At 44.3% G+C, this 5,695-nt stretch overlaps 1 pseudogene; it reads left to right on the top strand.

Moving 5' to 3' along the window:
- Positions 1-349: 349 nt before the first annotated feature.
- Positions 350-4,421, top strand: LOC132229753 (small ribosomal subunit protein uS2-like; annotated as a pseudogene).
- The last annotated feature ends 1,274 nt before the right edge of the window (positions 4,422-5,695 follow it).

Raw genomic sequence — 5,695 nt, 5'->3', positions numbered from 1 at the left:
CCCCTCCCCGCCTGGCCATTCTGGGTGTGACCTTTCGCCAGGTCCCTGGCACAAGGCAGAGTGCCGTCTCCTGGAGCAAAGCCAGAGCGTAAGATGAAAAGCCACACGCGGAGGATGACGCAAGGGAAACAATCATGACTCTCTTCTCGAGAGCCAGAAAGAAATCTGAGGGCTCATGCACACTAGTTCCTAAGCCTGGTGTTTCAGTCAGCATAATGCCTCCCTTAACGTTTTCAGGGTTTCCAGCCACAGAAGGATGAGCATGCTAGCAATCACTCCACCCTACACAGAGAGGGGCCCGATGGCACCGTCCTGGGTTCCCACAGTAACTTAAGTGGACACTTTCATCATGTCTGGGGCCCTTGACGTCTTGCAAATGAAGAAGGGGAATGTCCTCAAATTCCTTGCAGCAGGAACCCACTTAGGTGGCACCAGCCTTGACCTCCAAATGCAACAGCACGTCTACAGCAGGAAGAGTGGTGGCATCTACAACAGGAATCTGAAGGGGACCTCAGCGAAGCTCCTGCTGGTGGCTTGAGCCATTGTTGCCACTGAAAACCCGGCTGCTGTCAGTGTCGCTTCCTCCAGGGATACCAGCCAGCGAGCTGAGCTGAAGTTTGCTGCTGCCACTGCAGCCACGCCTATTGCTGAACTCTTCACCTCCAGGACCTTCCCATCTTCTGGTGGTTACTGATCCCAGGCATGACTATCTTATGTCAACCTGCCTACCCCTGCTCTGTGTGTCACAGCCTCTCCTCTGTGCTATGTGGACATTGCCATCCCATGCAACAAGGGGGCTCGCTCAGTGGGGCTGATGTGGTGGGTGCTGGCCCGAAAGTTTCTGCGTGTGTGTGATACCATTTCCCATGAACACCCATGGGAGGTCATGCCTGATCTCTGCTTCTACTGGGATCCTGAAGAGATTGAAAAGGAAGAGCAGGCCGCAGCTGAAAAGGTTGTGACCCACGAGGAATTTTGGGGTGAATGGACTGCTCCAGCTTCCGAGCTCACTGTTGCTCAGCCTGGGGTCGCAGGCCATTCTGAAGACATGCAGTGCCCTCTGAGCCTGCCCAGCAGCTCCCTACCGAAGTTGGAGCAATCAGCTGCCACTGAAGACTGTTCTGCAGCTCCCACTGCTCAAGCCACTGAATGGGTAGGAACAACCAAAGAGCAGTCTTGGCTGTTCTTCCAGAGGCTCTTCAACAGAAAATGGAAATATGATGGATGGAAAATAAGTATCAGTTTCTTAATCTATATATATAAAAGCCTAAGCCACCTAACGACCAAACAACTGAATGACCTAATGACTGGTCGACGGTCGCTATGACACGTACTGACCACCAGAGGGCAGATGCTCAACGGAGGAGTTGCCAGCCAGCCCCCCCCCCCGCCCCACCCCCCCCCTCCCCCGTGGTCAGTGTGCTCCCACAGAGGGAGCGGCCCAGCCCAGCAGCAGCTACTCACCCCCTCAGTAGTCCTGCAGGTCCCATCTCCAGAGAATGGGCCAGGTACCGATGGACCAGCACCGCCACTGCCATGATTCCAACAGCGCCCTGGCCTCAGGCACCATGGCCGCTTCCCCTCCCTAGATGCTCTGCAAGGAAGAAACGATATAAAAGAGGCCACCAGGTGGCTCCTGATAATGGGCACGAATGTCAGCAGGACGGATCTGGATCCTGAGCCGGCAAGGATGTCCCACCACCTGCCTAGAGGGCTGATCGCATCTCAGCCCCGCCCCCAACCCCCCTTGGGATGGGCACCAGATGCAGGGCTCACAGCTGGCAAGCGCTGCTGCAGCAGTGCGAGCCTCTCCCCATAGAGACCGACTGGGCGTGAGCCCGTGGCAGGTGCAGCAAGGTCAGGATGAGCAGGAGTGGCAGGCAGCGTTGGACTGCGGGTTTCAGCCTGATCTCACAGGCCACCCTGAGGGACCCTACCCATGCACGAATTCATGCACCAGGCCTCTAATATATATATACTAGAAATCAATATTTTTAATTGATTTCAGAGAGGAAGGGAGAGGGAGAGATAGAAATATCAATGATGAAAGAGAATTATTGATTGGCTGCCTCCTGCACGCCCCACAATGGAGATCGAGCCCACAACCCTGGCATGTGCCCTGACCAAGAAATGAATCATGATCTCCTAATCCATAGGTCGATGTTCAACCCCTGAGCCATGCTGGCCAGGCAAATATAGGTTTCTTTAAAAAATGTTTACTTTATTTTATTTTTTGTAAAGTGTTTATACTGTTTAACTCAAGGGCCCATTTTAGTCCAACAATATTTTTTCAGTTTCTACTATGTGATGGCAGTACTAAATGCTGAGAGTACAAAGAGGAATACAATGACACATACAACAAATACTGGGTGGGATATTCTGAACAATGTCGTATGGGAAACAAATATTTTAAAAAATCACTGCCATGCTTTACATATGCTATTTCAGTTAAGCCTCAAGAGCCTCTATAAAATTGGTATTATATTGAAGAGGTTAAAGCTCAGAGTAATTAAACAACCTGCCTGTTTGCACAACTGGAATTACCACAACTCAGCAAATCAAGGCCTATCTAAATCCAAAATGTGTGTTCTTCTCACAAGGCCACTCTCTTCTCTCTCATCCCACAAATAAAACTAAAAGACAGATTAGCCCCCAACTTCTAGGGAAAGTAACCCCATAGGGAGATCTGATCATAAATTCCTAATTGGGCAGGTCATGATGGGTAGTCATACCCCAGGCATATGACTTCTTTAGTGAAAGGTTCATTTTCACCTTAAGCATGCCTGTCCATTGTTTCTGTGCATCTATGTTAACATACCTTTGAAATACATTGTAAACACAATCAAGAGAGCACATAATCTTGTTAATTATCCTGTAATACAATCTCTGCCTTGCATTCTCACACCCTCATGTAATCTTCCTTATATTCCCATCTTAATTTCAAATGCATAAAATAAGTTGCAAAATGTATTCTCCAGAGAATTTGAGACTTTACTCCTTGGAATATGTCCTCAGTTTGGCTAAAATAAACTGTTATAAAAATCCCCGCCCCCCCCCCCCCCAAAAAAATTAGCCCTACTCTACAAAGCAAAATTTTTCCTAAGAGAAATTGTTCTTGGCCAGATCACATTAATTACTTTCTTCATATTAAATTAGTCTGGAAACACTATGACATTTGGGCCTATCAGGCCTAACCAACTTCATGATTCACTAGAGAGCTACTAAATTTCAAGCATAGCAGAGAAAATAAACAGATCTTAGAGATCTAGAGACCTTTAGATGTATAAAAATTTTTTTGAAATATGTAAAGCATTATGTTACATAAAACTTTGAAGTAATAATTCATAGCACAGATACTGCATGTCTTCAAGCTTCTGATTTCTTTCTTTTTCTTTCTTTTTTTAGAAAGGAAGGAAGAGGGATAAAGAGATAAAAAACATTTATGAGAGAGAAACATCAATCAGCTGCCTCCTGTACACACCCAACTGGGACTGAGCCTGCAGCATGCCTTGACCAGGAATTGAGCCAGTGACCTCTTGGTTCATGAGTTGATGCTCAACCACTGAGCCACACCAGCCGGGCCAAGCTTCTGACTTCTAATACTTGGTAAAACAGTGGCAGAGAGGATAAAAGGTGGGTTTTGGAATCATGAAGATTTAAATATGAATCTCCATTACATAACAGCTATCTAGACTTGACAATTAAGTTCTCTGGCATTCTTTTACCTCCTCTGTAAAGTAAAAGGATAAAAATGCCTTCTGAAAATAGTCCTGGAGCTTGAGATTATGCATGCTTCTAGTTCAGTACCTGGCACATAAAAGATGCTCAATAAAATGGAATTATTAACATTACTTAAAATTTCTAGTGTATTAGAGCTAGGAGAAACAGATATATATCCAAGTTAGGATTCTTAAAGTTTAAGTGACCAAAAGCCTAACTTTGTGGTCGGCAAACTGCAGCTCGCAAGCCACATGTGGCTCTTTGGCCCCTTGAGTGTGGCTCTTCCACAAAATACCACATGCCGGCAGGCACATACAGTGCGATTGAAACTTCGTGGCCCATGCGCAGAAGTCGGTATTTTGTGGAAGAGCCACACTCAAGGGGCCAAAGAGCCACATGTGGCTCGCCAGCCACGGTTTGCCGAGCCGCAGTTTGCTGACCACTGGCCTAACTCAAACCATATTGAGGAAAAAGGGGAAATTAATTAGCTTATGCAACTGAAAGATCCAGAGGTAAGTTTTTCTGACTTTCATCTAAACTTGATCTAGTGGCACCATCTACCTCTATCTCTTAGCTTTACCCTCTTTTATACTATTATGCCACAAAAAGGCAATGTGCCATTCAGCAACTCCATGCCTACATCCTCCCAGGTTTCAGTCCAGCAAAAACAAGAGTGGCTCTCCCTGGTGGCTCCCACATGAGCTTTGGGCTTTGGAACAACTTAAGTCATGGGTCCACCCATGGGTCAACAATATTACTAGGGACGGTAACTGTGTGAAGTGATGGATGTGCTGTATTAACTTGATTCTGGTAATCATTTCACAATGTATGTCAAATCATCATGCTGTACACTTTAAATATATAGAATTTTATTTGTTAATTATACCTCAATAAACCTGGGGAAAATAATAAAGGTATTTTTAAAAACAATGTTTTGAGAGTATTTGATACTCCGATTGGCCAAGACTGAGTCACCTGGTCTATTTCTGGTGGAGCCCCACCAACTCATGGGAAAAAGATGGTTCTGCTTAAGACATGTGGGTAGCTTCCAGAAATGATGAGGAACAGAAAAAACAAATAATTGTTAAAAGATCAAATAATTTTTTAACAAACTAATAACAAAACACCAAATAAGGAAACAGATATTGTCATATATGATTTTGAGTGGGCAGTTTGGCAACATCTGCCTAAAATTCAAATGTACATCCATGTTGCCAAATTCTACTTCAAGAAACTTACCATACAGGTAAGTCACACCAATGTGCAAAGATGTTATTTAAAGGCTGATAATTGCAGCATTGATTGTGAGAGCAAACATTATCCATTAATAGGGAAGCTGTTAAATTATGATAGTCAAAGAGAAGAATAGTGCACTATTATTTTTAATGAGGTAGATCTGTACGTCCCCAGATGAAAAGAAGCCTATGATATGTTGTAAAGGGAATGAAGAAAATTACAAGAAAATACGTAAATAGCCCTGGCTGGTTTGGCTCAGTGGATAGGGCATTGGCCTGAGGACTGGAGGGGTCCTGGGTTCAATTCCAGTCAAGGGCACATGCCTGGGTTGTGGGCTTGGTCCCCAGTGGGGGACATGCAGGCGGTGGCCGATGGGTGATTCTCTCTCATCATTGATGTTTCTCTCTCTCTCCTTCTCCCTTCCTCTCTGAAATCAATAAAAATATATTTTTTAAAAAAGAAAGAAAAATCTTTGGAAATATGTTTTCAAAAGAAGAAAATAAGTAAATATGTTATTCTGCTTGCCTAATACATAAATATTGGAAGAATATCCAAAAAAAATGTATAACACTGTTTATTATTGGAGAAGAAGTACTAGGAAATTAGTAGTGGCAGGAAGAAGAAATTTACTTTTCACTTTATATCCTGAGGGATTTCATTTACCTGAGTCTATCTGATCTTTATTACTTTAAAAAGTTAGTCTAAAAAACACCTATCATTAACTGTTACCATGACTCAC

This window comes from Myotis daubentonii, chromosome 3 (genome assembly GCF_963259705.1).
Source record: "Myotis daubentonii chromosome 3, mMyoDau2.1, whole genome shotgun sequence".
NCBI classification, from domain to species: Eukaryota; Metazoa; Chordata; class Mammalia; order Chiroptera; family Vespertilionidae; genus Myotis; species Myotis daubentonii.
The sequence above is the reverse complement of the archived record's forward strand: the minus strand, read 5'-3'. Positions and strand labels throughout refer to the sequence as shown.